A 12,983-nucleotide genomic window follows, 5' to 3' on the forward strand; every position below is an offset into this window, starting at 1 on the left:
TGGAGTCTATTTTGACTGCCAGAAGAGATGCATTGGCTGACATCAGAATCAAAAACTGTGTGAATAAGAATGGGTCATCCAACATGACATCAGTTATCTATTATACTACATCAGCAGTGTAAGAAATCAGCAATAAGAATGACCAGATGACAGACGTCCATTTGCACAGACAGGACTCATGTGATCACAGCATCGAAGACAAGGTAAGACAATGTGATAAGATGCAATAAAATATTCCTGGTATGACTAAAGTGAGAGGAAGAACTGGTAAAGGCACAACCAGTATGTTCTGCACCTTGGCATGTCTCCACATCGCATAGTGAACTGAGACGGATCTTACAGCACTGGATGTGCTGCAGTGCATGTGTGTGTTGTAGTGCTGCATTGTGGGCGTGTATGAGTGTTTGGAGAACTTTTGTTCTCTTCTTTTCTATAGCTTTCTTTTCTATAGCTTGAAAAGCTGAATCAGCAGAAGCTTCCAGCGTAATGCAAACCACTGACCCAATCTCTCTGTCTTTCTCTGGCTTTAAGAGAGACCAAGGAGTGTCGATATACAAGATGAGTTGTAGCACTATGTTTTGTGAATTAGAAATGCGCTCAAATCACTATCTATCTATCTATCTATCTATCTATATATATATATATATATATATATATATATATATATATATATATATATATATATATATATATCAGTCATAAAAGGACCTACAAATAGAAACCTTAAAAGGAAATAAAACTACTTTTCAAGTAATTTCACACAGACTTTAATAATGCGTCAAATCACTCCAGTGTTTGTTGTCTAGTTGGTTATTTAGCACACAAGCCTGTTTCAACCTTGTGCTTGGAATAATCTGTTCATCGAAGGCCTCTGGCGGAGCTACTGTAATAGTGCATAAAAGTAGCTTGAATCTGTGCTCACATGAAAGCTTCTGGGGGTAGCCGAGAGAAAGAGAGAGGGGTGGGGTTAGAAAGCTCGCCCTGTGCTGCAGGCGTGTGCTAAAAACAGGCCTGTTGTTCCATGCTTTCAGGATCAATATAAGAACAGAGTGAGCTATGAAGAACCGAAGATTAAAAGGCGTATATCCCACTGATGGGCCCATCACTCATTCTTGAGGGAGCTAAGTATTGATTTGGATGAAAATATAATTGTTTTTGTGGGCGAGGCCGCGTGTTTGTGTGTGAGCTCTGCAACTTTTTGGAAAAAGTAATAGCCTGCAAGTATAAAATGTTTTGTGATTTTTACTAAAAAAAAAAAAAAAAAATACGGGGCTTACCTGTGTTTACCAAACTACCATTTACTTTACCTAAGACAGATTAAAATTATGAGCCACATTATAACTGATATAAAGCATGTAGGTTTTTCAACAGTGGCTTTTTAGTGAGTATTTTTGTAGTTTATCATTACATCAGTACCGCTGCAGACAATTCTGTGTGTGAACTATATGAACGAATCAAACTAAATCACAATTTGATTAATTAATTTAGTGCTTAAATGCACAAACTACTGGATTCTGATTGGTTATCAATGTTTTTATCGTTCATTATAATTGTTAAAATGTTCCTCTGTGTTGGTATTGTATCTTATTCTCACATAATTAGAATGATTAAAACTTCATTATTGATCTTTCTTGGAGTAAATGGGCCCTAAAACAACCAACAACACCAAACATACAATCAAACTATTTTTAACAGCTTATGCACTCTATGTATATTCCAAGTTTTAAGAAGCAATATAGTATGTCATTGTTCATAATTTTTCCCACATTCATGTCTAAAATTAAAATAAAGAATGACAGATTGTTGCTGTTATTTGGAAGTATTGCATGATAGTTTACTGATGGTTTGAAATCCGTATTTGAGTATTTATGTATTACTTTTTGAAACAAATCTTCACTTTAGTTAGTTTGCTCCTGACTGAGTTTGCTATAGGGTGAATGTTGCCATCCTTGTGAGTCTATAATGTTATCTTTCTTAAACATGTGCCAGTTAACTCTAACCCTAACCAATAATCTAGAGCTTGGGCTGACAGTGCTCCAGGCTGGCTTTCAGATAAACACTTGCGCTTTTGGCTTTTCTTTAGTGTGATTCTCAATGGGGCTAGAGATTTGCCATTACAAGACTGACCCAAATTGCTCAGATCCTATTATAAGTTAGCCTGAGGCTGCTCATGTTTGAATGAGAGAGGCGTCACGGGCCGAACTTAAATCCAGCTCACTGGGAAAAACATGGTGTGTTCAAAGGTAATATGGTCATTTATGCAGAAAAAAATAAACAATGTTTTTTTTTATATATAAGAGCGATGTAAGAAACTCTTTAGTTCGAGAACCTCCGGCAACATTTGTGCTGGTTGAAAACTCTCATATAGCTGAGAATCAAAGAATTTTATTAAAGATTCAGGGAGAAAATGTGTGTATAGTGAGTATTTATTTTGTATATGCAGGTATCAAAGTCAAATGAAAATCTATAGCAAACGTATTGGTCAAAATTTAAAGCATCGCACAATTTCAGGATCAAAATCTGAAACCACTCTGATCATATTCACACACAATCAATTTAATAAATTGCACATACTACAGACTGATCACCTTCATGAAGCAGTTATTCATATAAAAGGAGCCCCAACCAAGTATTGAGTGTTGAATATTAATTTTTTTAAGATACAAAATTTTTTATTTTCTTAAGCTGTAAGTCATAACCATCAGAATTAAAACAAAAAACTCTTGAAATATTTCAGTTTGTGTGCAATGAATCCAGAATATAAGAAAGTTAGCTTTTTTAATTAAATTACAAAAAAAAACAAACCTTTTCCATGATATTCTAATTTTTGTATATATGCAACTATATATATCTATATAGGAAATAAAATAGCTATTTTAAATGAATAATATTTCACTATATATTTGTTAATCAATTAATTCAAAGTTAAGCATACAAAGCTTTTTTAAAAACATTCAAAGTCTTTCTTTCTTTTTTTTTATTAAATGTTTTATTTTTTTGGATATGCTAATGACGCATTAGAGAATATTGGGTAACACTTTAGAACAAGTTTCCATTAGTAAATGTTAGTTAACTACTTTAGTTAATATGGTCAAAGCAAGAACAATCCTTCTACAGCATTTATTAATATAAGTTAATGTTAATTTCAACATTTACTAATGCATTATTCAAATCAAAAATTGTGTTTGTTAACATTAGTTAATGCACTTGGAATTAGCGTACAAACAATGAATAACTGTATTATTAACAAAGATGAATAAATACAGTAAAAACTTTATTGTTCATTGTTTGTTCATGTTAATACATTAACGTTAACTAATGGAACCTTATTCTAAAGTGTTACCGAATATTGCATTTCTTGTGTAACTAAGCTATAACTTTCTCACAACAGAAAACACTCTGGGTTTGATCTCATTACATTCAAGTAATAATTATCTAGACGAGACGAGATCAACCGGATCACAGGCAGCCTATGTTACCTTATGATAAAGTAAGTGCAAATAATGGGATATGTTTACAGCATTACATTATTATGTGCTTTTAATATCAATATTGTGCTAAAATTTGTCAGATTACATAATGACAAGCACTTAAAGTGTTAAAGGCAATTACAGAACATTATTACACACTTGTAGTACGATTTATAAGTTACTAACCAAACGTTTGCTAACATAAAAGCTTTGAATTGCATCTGCCCTTAAGATGTTCAAAGCCGTTAAAAGAACAGGTTATAAAGCTGCTTTGATCTTCCCTTCTTTATCCATGCCAGCAAATATAAATGTGTGCTGGTATCCATGGAGAGCTCGTCATTGTCACTGGTCACTGCTCATTATTTTGTCAAGAACCCTAGTTACCCTTAGTAACCATCTGGGTGACAGAGGAGTCTGAATAACAAACTAAAGAAGAAGACATTGTGTGCATCTCATTGTGAGGAACTACAGCCCCGAGGGCATTTAGCTAAAACTAAACATTACTTTGGATTATTTGCTGTTTTTTCGTCTGTATTTCATTACATATATGGTCAAAGTGTTAACTTTTTTCACTTTAGCACTGGAAGATGGATCCTGTTTCTTAGTTTGAAATCGGTTACTTTTCAAGCTTGACTGACTTTAAAGTAAGTTCCTTTCATGATTTCTTTTTTGCCGTTATGAACTACTAATGCTACAAACCTTAACATAATTTTATGTAAAAAAAAGAAGAAGATTTTAGTTTAATGAGAGCACTTCAGCGACCGCTGCTGTTTCTCAGCTGTGCGCACAAAAGGCTTTTTCACCGGAGACTGTGATTCAAGCTCTTGATGTGTGTGTGGGGGGAAAGCAATTTTGCCATTGTTATGCTTTTGTCGTAATGGACTCGACCTTTAAATGATTTAACTGAAGATGAGGAATTTATTTCAGATGGTGGTAATGATCGCTAATTAAAGCAGGTATATTAAAATGATTTTCCAGTCCTTGCTGGAATCCATTTCTGATTGAGACTAATGCTCTTCATGGCCTCTTCAAACATAATACAACATGCTGCTGCTATCTGAGCCGATGAGTAATATGCACTGCTGAAAAACAAACAAAAAAGCCTTTTTTTTCAGGCTTTAAGGTTCTTGATTGTTAATATTTGATAGTTGTGAATGAGTTAAAGTTAACTAAATCAGAATTGACTTTTTGCTTGCACTTGGTTTTATTGTGAATGTTTTCCAAAAAATTAAATTAAATTAAATTAAATTAAATTAAATTAAATTAAATTAAATTAAATTAAATTAAATTAAATTTATATAATATATATAATAAATCTCAATTCTCGATCAATTCAAGCTCCATCATACTTTTTTCTTTTTAAATATCCTGTTTTAGTCAGAAATGCATTGAAATGCAGGAGTAAAATGGATTGTGATGGCTGTTGATTTTAATACAAGTCACTGGCCATGTGAACACAGATCTGAACTATTTCTACTAGATTAGAAACACAAAGATTTGCTCTGAGAGCTTTGACTTAATCATTAATAGAGATTTCATATGCAATGTGCAAAGGCATGAGTAAGCTGGTCTAAGGTAAAGATTACCACAGAGGCCTGGTATGAGCCAGTGATAAGAGGAATTAGGAATATTTTACTGACACAAACATATTAAGATCAGTACTTTGGTTGAAGAGATTTCAAGGGAAGTTTTAAAAAAATCTAAAAGTTGATATAGAGTTGTTCATTAGCAAGCAAGCAAACAAAAATTATTTATTACTTATTATGACATTTCACTTTACATGCACAATTAAACCTGTGGAAGCTAGTTTCCACCACAGGATAAAAATAAATAAATAAAACATTCTTTTAACTCACAATATATATATATATATATAATATGGCAGAAAAAAATAACTTTCAGATCAGAATTCAGAGAAAATATCAGAACTGTGGGATATAAATTGAGAATTGTGAGGATAAAAACAATTAAGAATTCAGAGTTTATATCTCACAGTTATTCTACAAATACTCTTTAATACAATCAATTTTTGTATAATTCTATAATAAAGTTTCTCTCTTTATAGAAGGACAAAAAGTTGTAATGACCTTGTTTGGTTTTGTCTTTCACACGGTAGAAACAGGCTTCCATAGTAACCAGTTTAGCAAGTCACCTTACTAATGGATATACTCTTTTTTTAAAGCAAATTACAGGAGAATTCAGTCTTGCAAGTACTTCAATAATATTATCAGATAGCAATATCCCCCTGTCCTTAGAGATAAACTGATCTAAACTAATCTTTTCTGTGACTATATAAACATAAATAGGACAGTAAAAATGCTATACTTATTTCTAGATGGGTATGCACAGTATCACCAACTCTGATCAGTTACACCAAGGCCAACAGCATGTGATTAAAGACCAGACGTCGATAGTTTATTTGTAATCTATAACAAGCTAATAGGGCAGATGGAACAGAGAGATCTAAGGATTTATCTGCAGTGCTTCTATTTTGCTTTATTCAAGCCCATAACTCATTCACAATGACCCAAACAGACTGAAAGCCGCTTCCTCACGTTTGACTGATGAACGCTGTGAAGGACGTGCTTCATCAAAGCTTGTATCTCTTATCCTGTTGTGGGCCCTGTCTCTCTCTCTTTAATCCTTGATGTTGGAAAGGACTATTGCCTTAAAACATTTTGAATATGTTACATGTGTCTTTAAAAACTTGTGAAATTACTGGGTGTTTAAGTCATCTACGTCTGACGTTCTCCTGAAGACCAAATTGTAGTCATCTTCTAATCTGCAGAAGCCTGTCACTGGTTGTCACTGGTAGTGTTGTGTGTATGTATTTATGTATGTTTTTATTTATGTATTATGTATTTATTTGTTTATTTATTTCACACAATAGTATTATAGTATTTATTCATATTTTAAATAAGATTTTATATCATTATAGGTTTTTATTTTAGTTAAATTTTAGTTTGAGTAATTTTGTTGTTTTTTATATATTTTTTATTTACCATTTAGATTTTTTTTTTTTAGCAAATATCTATATCTCTCATTTCAGCCTTATTTAAAGGGGGGGTGAAATGCTCGTTTTCACTCAATATCCTGTTAATCTTGAGTACCTATAGAGTAGTACTGCATCCTTCATAACTCCAAAAAGTCTTTATTTTTATTATATTTATAAGAGAAAGATAGTCTGTACCGATTTTTCCCGGAAAAACACGACCGGCTGGAGGCGTGACTTGTGAGCGGAGCTAAAGAATCACAAGCGCCAGTAAGCTTTTGCGTTGAAAGCGTCTGGAAGCTGTGACACAGATCCAGAGGCTGAAATTTAACAAGAGCAGCATCAGCAAACGACGTCTCTATGTGGTATGTACTGAAACTGTATATATTCGCTTAGCGGTTTTGGAAAATGACTAAGTTCCACTTTATGTCGTCTTTTTTTTTTTTTTTTTTTTTTTAAGCTGTACATGTGGAAAGTGCAGTTTGATGACAACATCGCATGTTGTTTACTTGATGTGCTTACGCGCTGATAGCTAAGTTAACAACACAGAGATATTTGAAGCAGTTTTACTCACCGCCTGCAGTTCCAACACACAATCGTGACCCTTTTTCGTTGGGATTGCATCATCCTTAAGAAATAAAGGATATGCAAATCCGGCGTCAAACTGGGCCTTGTTTGTAAAACAAGCATCTTCGAAATGCAGGGAACAAACAAAAACACTTGCACAACTCCGTTGATGCTCTGTAAAAATAAACTCCATCCACTTGTCCCTTAATGCTGTTTCTCTTTTGGTAATCTGTGCAGGGTTGTCTTGCCCTGGCAACCAAAAACACACTTATTTTGTGATTTTTCGCGACGCTCTCGCTCTGATCAGTGATGTCTCTGCTGTGCTCTGCTATACGGGAGCGTGCGCTCTTCCGGCAGACGTGCCCTTAGGACCCATATAAGGAAATTCCGCTCAATCTAACGTCACACAGAGCCATACTCAAAAAAACCTTTCCGAAACTTGTGACAAACCGGAAGACGTTTTTTTGGAACAAAAATACTCCTTCAAACGTACAACTTAATTTTTGAAACTTTGTCCATGTTTAGCATTGGAACCCAACTCTTTAACAGTGTAAAAAACTCAGTATGCATGAAATAGCATTTCACCCCCCTTTTAAATTAATAATGCAAGTGAGATGGATGTGCTGAATATGGTTGTGCATAACAATGGAATGAGTAACAAAGTCAAGCTTGACATCCCAGAAAGCCCATCGAGAGAATATACACTAAACAAAATTATAAATGCAACACCTTTGTTTTTGCCCCCATTTTTCACGAGCTGAACTCAAAGATCTGTTTCTATGTACACAAAAAGCCTATTTCTCTCAAATATTGTTCACAAATCTGTCTAAATCTGTGTTAGTGAGCACTTCTCCTTTGCCGAGATAATCCATCCACCTCACAGGTGTGGCATATCAAGATGCTGATTAAACCAAAATGGCCAAAATAAAAGGCCGCAGTTTTACTGTTTTGGGGGGTTCCGGGGGGGTCATGCAGTGCAGCACATCTCCTTCGCATAGAGTTGATCAGATTGTTGATTGTGGTCTGTGGGATGTTGGTCCACTCTTCTTGTTGCCGGATATTGGCAGGAACTGGAACACGCTGTCGTATACGCCAATCCAGAGCATCCCAAACATGCTCAGTGGGTGACATGTCTGGTGAGTATGCTGGCCATACAAGAACTGGGATGTTTTCAGCGTCCAGGAATTGTTTCCAGATCCTTGCAATTATAATGCTGCAATATGAGGTGAGGTTCGTGGATGAATAGCATAACAATGCAAGTAGGTATCGCTGCAGCCCGGAGACCTCCAAGTGGGAGGAGCTTTTGCCGCAAGTGGGCTGGACTTCACGGAGAGCTCCAAGTGGGAGGAACTTTTGCCGCTAGTGGGCGGGACTTTACAAATGGGCGGAGTTTAAGCGGAAATTTCACATTGCGTCATTGCCGGGGTGCGCGCGAATGAGGACGGCATAAAGTAGCGATACTAATGAAAAACAGATTTATTGTTTTTCATTGTAGTTTACATTTTGTTAACAAGAGGTTATATAATTTTCTGACAACTACAAACATTCAAGTATATTAAATTATATTAATTTTATAATTATATCAGTATCAAGGAAATGAATGAGTAATTTAGAGCAATAAAATGTTTACTGTATATTAATGTTTTTCTTTAATGCAAGTTTGAAATCTGTGGGAGAAATTATATTGTTTAGATTGTTACAAACCCCCTGGCTCTAGGTGAAACAACATTACAAAAAGCCACACGTGGAAGTAAATTTACAAATAAACATTTAATTGTAAAAAAAAAAGAAAAAAAAATCTAAATAGTAATACAAGAATTAATAATAATAAAAAAAACATTCCAAAACTTAAGAGGAAAATATTATTGGTACCAAAGTCCAAATTTAAGACACTCTTTTCCCCATCTCCTCTTTATCACCAACTCAAATCACAGTTAACACTCCACAACATAAAAAATTCAAGTTTTATTTGTTTTATGACATGCGAAAAGCAGTGAAATGTAGGTCTGGCATACTCTTTTTAGACTGTGCAAAAAAAATAAAATAATGAAACAACAGGAAAAAAATATACTGTATAAAATATACACAATATACTGTATTAAACTACTACACAGATGATTTGTAGAGATGCTACATAGATACTGCTACACAGATGATGTGCAGAGATGTAGACAATGTACAGTGAGGATGAGTTGCATAGTTAGGTTGTCAAAAAAGTGCAGTGTGCAAAGAGTTATTGGGAAGCCCTAAACAACCAGTCTATAAAGTGCAGTGTGTTTAATGTCCATGTTTAGTAGTCTGATAACATGAGGGAAGAAACTCCTCCTGAGCCTCTCCGTCTTTGCCATCAGACTGCAGAAGTATCTGCCTGACTCTAGCAGTGGATTTCCAGGGTGGGTGGGGTCTTTAAGGATCTTAACAGTCCTAGATTTACATCTTCTGGTGTGGATGTCTTGCAGAGAGGGGAGAGATGTTCTGGAGATGTGCTCAGCTACTCTTTGCAGGGCATTTGAAGGTATTGAAGCTGCTCACTCTCTCCACTGGGGTCCCGTTAATGATGATTGGGGTAGATCCGCTGCTGCCTCAAATAGAAAAGAGTTATTGTAAAATATTATTACAATTTACAATATGACTTTTTCTACTGCATTTCTGAACAAATAAATGAAGGCCTGGTGAGCATCAGACTTCAAAACCATTAAAAAATCTGTTCAACACCATACTGTCCGGTAGAACAGATATTTAAGGAACCTGAGGTTTTAACCTGCTCGATTTTTATCAGCATTGGAACACTTTGCTGCTGCTTTCACTCCAAGACTATGGATTATATTTTTACTGGAATGAAGTGTCATTAATCACTAAACATTCAGTCCAATGACATCCTAAAATAATTCACTGTTGACAAGTTAACATTAACTAAAGTACAATGCACATTTATGTGAGACGTCTACAGAATGTAATGTCATTTACATTCCATCATTTGTCATTTAGGACAGTCTCTGACCATACCCCTGGAGCAATTTAGGGACAAGCGCTGTTGCAAATGTCCACCTTTAAAGTATGAACATAATTTATCCACACAAAGACCCACATACACACACATTAGTCAAAAATCTTCAGAAAAAATAAATGACACATCTTGATGCATAGAAAGAACAAAAAAAACAGTTTACAGGAAAGTGATTCTTTGGGTTTGCAGAGAGAGGCGGTAACCAGATCACTGAAATGTAACTTCTGGCCACCCAGACTTGAACTTTCTGTAACACAAAGTTTACACATAATGTTTTTGTTTGTTTGTGTTTCCTACAATGACAAAATTAATTCTACACCTGTTGATATGTAATGCATGGTAGTGGACACTGCAGTTATCCTCATATATCCACTGTTAAGATTATTAAATAAAAAAAATGAATTTGGTAATTAAACCAAATGTTTCAATTGCATTATATTATTTGGATTAACGTTACACGTAAAAATAGATAACATTTTAAAAATATAACAGCAGGTTTTGAAACAATGACCAGCTTTGTTAAAGTCAAGCATTATCTGTTAGGAGTTATAACGAAGACTCATTCTTATGGAACACTGTACTAAATCTATTAATAGTTATTGATCGCTTAAATATCAGTGCAGTTATAATACATAGGCCTGCATACTTTACGTAACGTTAGTAACAATAACTGCTCATGGTCTTCAGTGTCCGTAATCTGCAGCGTAAATCCTATATGTATTGCAGAAATATTTAGCAGAAAAGGGTAACATACACAATAAAGATGTAATCTATCTGTGCTGCTAATGCTGTCTTAACGTGCTCTCGGAATAATCGTAAATATGAGTTTTGAAGGTAAAAACTGCACATGAATGTCCTCCAGTTTTCAAACTTGAATGCAATGAGCTTGTAATCATGATTTAACTACGTCAAGACTAACACACCAACCGCCAAGATACTGTACTTTTTCGCAACTTGTAATACGTTGTACAAGTCTAAACTTACCCCTTCAAAAACTCCTCTTTCTTGACGCTGAAAAGCCTTGGGAAGTTGACGTCGTCTTTTTTTCTTTCTTTTTTTGGGGGGGGGGGGAATTTGCAGCGTGCATTAACCCTGTGACATTAAATAAACCAATCAAAAGGCTCTGGAGGTTTGTACAGCCCACTTGGAGCTGAAGTCCCACCCATTTGGAGCTGGCTCCGCCCTCCGTTTATACCTATCTCTAACAATGGGCCTCAGGATCTCGTCACGGTATCCCTGTGCATTCAAAATGCCATCAATAAAATGCACCCGTGTTCATTTTCCATAACATATGCCTGCCCATACCATAACCCCACCACCACCATGGGCCACTCGATCCACAACGTTGACATCAGTAAACCGCTCACCCACACGATGCCATACACACTGTATGCCATCTGCCCTGTACAGTAAAAACTGGGATTCATCCGCAAGAGAACACCTCTCCAAAGTGCCAGATGCCATCCAATGTGAGCATCTGCCCACTCAAGTCGGTTACGATGACAAACTGCAGTCAGGTCGAGACCCCGATGAGGAAGATGAGCATGCAGATGATCTTCCCTGAAACAGTTTCTGACAGTTTGAGTACATAGAAAAAGTCTTAGATCTTTGAGTTCAGCTCATGAAAAATGGGGGCAAAAACAAAAGTGTTGCATTTATAATTTTGTTCAGTCTACTATACTGAAAATGAGAGCTTGTTTATGTAGATGTATATGTTTTCCTCAATATGGTTATGTTTGACATACACATGGTTTATATTTTGGATTATGTATTTGAAAGACATTTTTGTAAATAATGAATCTGTCACTGATGTTTTGGTAATGGGACATTTCACTGATTGTTAATGCACTTTCTGTAGGTTACAGTTAATCATTGAAGCAATCACTCGACCCATTCTTTCAAAACACTGAATCATTCAGAACTGAAATAAGGGGGCTTCTCTAGCTGTGTTTCCATTACAGATTTTTGCAAACATTTTATGTTCATAAAAAAATGCATTTCCATTAACCAATGTTATGCACATAAGATTATTTTTTCTCCTCTAGCAATATCATGGCGACAGATGTTGGTAGGTTTATGTATATCGCAGCCACTGCACTAGCCGTTATTTTTACTTTCAAGAAGAAATTAAGACATGCCTGTACATTTGTGCTGTTGGTCTGATTTTGAGTGTGTTTTGTTATGGTATAGCTTTATCTTTTTTGTGATATTTCTGATCATCAGGCATGCGTCGTGGAGACTGGTTGCCTTGGCCTGGTGAGGCTCAGCGACGAGACGAAAGGAGGGCCGAAGCTAGATTGGCCGAGGGTCTGCAGAGACTCGACCAGGCTAAACATTACCACCTCAACACACTGGCCAGAGAACAGCGCAGACTTCACAGAGACCTCATCTCCATCAAAACAGGTGCGTCAGGGAATACATCTCTCTAAAAGAAGCTGGAGCGTTTAATAAATTAACCATAGCTCTTTATTGTCAGGTAATCCCTGGAAAAGAGGACTCCAAAGTTTAGGGCTACGACCCTCCAACCATGATGTTGTTCGCCCTGCTGCATCTTACAAGAGGACCCTGTTACCCATCATCCCCATGGCAGGAAAGGAGACAGACATTCACAGGTTAAACCAAGTTTTTTGTTTTTTTTGCAAATAAAGTTTGATTGTTTCCTCTCACTATCTTCATATTCACAAGCAAAAATGCAAATGAGCATAAACAATTGAATATACAATACTGACTGATACCAATAAATGAAAGAATCGGCAAGTGTTTGACAAAAAAACTAAATATTACAGATTTTTGTGCATCTGATATTTAAATATTAAATATTTTCAGGTATTTTTATCCAATTAACATTCATAGCTGGATCCAACAACTCTATATGCTTCAGTTAGTGAAGCCTCTGATAAATCTGATGGATATCAAAGAAAGTGTGATGTGTCGAGATGAAGCTAAT

At 35.5% G+C, this 12,983-nt stretch overlaps 1 long non-coding RNA gene across 1 annotated transcript; it reads left to right on the top strand.

Annotated features, from left to right (window-relative positions):
• The first annotated feature begins 3,944 nt into the window (after positions 1–3,944).
• Positions 3,945–12,635, top strand: LOC113037848 (uncharacterized). The gene is made up of 3 exons (XR_003274693.1): positions 3,945–4,114; positions 12,260–12,439; positions 12,513–12,635. It is a non-coding gene; the product is annotated as an uncharacterized LOC113037848 (long non-coding RNA).
• The last annotated feature ends 348 nt before the right edge of the window (positions 12,636–12,983 follow it).

Source organism: Carassius auratus, chromosome 20, assembly GCF_003368295.1.
Source record: "Carassius auratus strain Wakin chromosome 20, ASM336829v1, whole genome shotgun sequence".
In the NCBI taxonomy this organism is placed as follows: Eukaryota; Metazoa; Chordata; class Actinopteri; order Cypriniformes; family Cyprinidae; genus Carassius; species Carassius auratus.